General features: G+C 33.8%; 1 long non-coding RNA gene across 4 annotated transcripts in view; it reads left to right on the top strand.

Annotated features, from left to right (window-relative positions):
• LOC106882780 (uncharacterized) overlaps positions 1-722 on the top strand; it is a 397,572-nt gene that overhangs the window by 222,279 nt on the left and 174,571 nt on the right. The window lies entirely within an intron of this gene.

The following is a 722-nucleotide window of genomic DNA, read 5'->3' as shown; positions in this document are numbered from 1 at the left end:
TGTGTATATATATATATATATATATGTGTGTGTGTGTGTGTGCCTGTGCGCGTGTGTATGTATGCATATCATACATGCATACATCTATTATTTCCTGCTCACAGTTCATGTTTATATATGAAAAGTGGTTCTCAATGGCTGAACAGACAGTTGGAAGATGATGAAGTTATCACACGAAGTAGGAGGGTTGGTAGCGAACGAAAGCAGGAGGTGAGGTATGTGTACTGCCGAGAAGAGCCTGTACTCGTCTTTGATTTCATGCCATTGGGCCCTGATCTCAATCTGTCAAAATGTTGCAGAGTAGCTGCCTAGATATACATTTTCTCCATCGCTGAACAAACTCATGCAAAAGCATTTTTTTCACATCTGAATAAACATATCACATGCCAGCCAGATTGTAGAGCAGTGATTAACAGAAAAAAGAATCTCCAAAAGGGAATTGAAACTAGGGTTTCACAAACAAAACTATTCAAAAGTCGACTCTTTTTCTATAACCATTTTTACTGTGAAAGTAAACTTAAATATTAACAATATAACAATATTTTGTTTGTTTGTTCGTTTATTCCGTTGTTGTAAACTTATAGTAATTTGCAATAATATATTTTGTAACTAGTTTTTTTTAGATGTCGATAAATGTGCTCAAAAGATTCTCTTTACACCCACATACACACACACATGCATGTATATATATATATACATATGTATATATCTAAATATGTATA

This window comes from Octopus bimaculoides, chromosome 18, assembly GCF_001194135.2.
Source record: "Octopus bimaculoides isolate UCB-OBI-ISO-001 chromosome 18, ASM119413v2, whole genome shotgun sequence".
Taxonomy (NCBI): Eukaryota; Metazoa; Mollusca; class Cephalopoda; order Octopoda; family Octopodidae; genus Octopus; species Octopus bimaculoides.
This window is presented reverse-complemented; position numbering and strand designations above follow the sequence as displayed.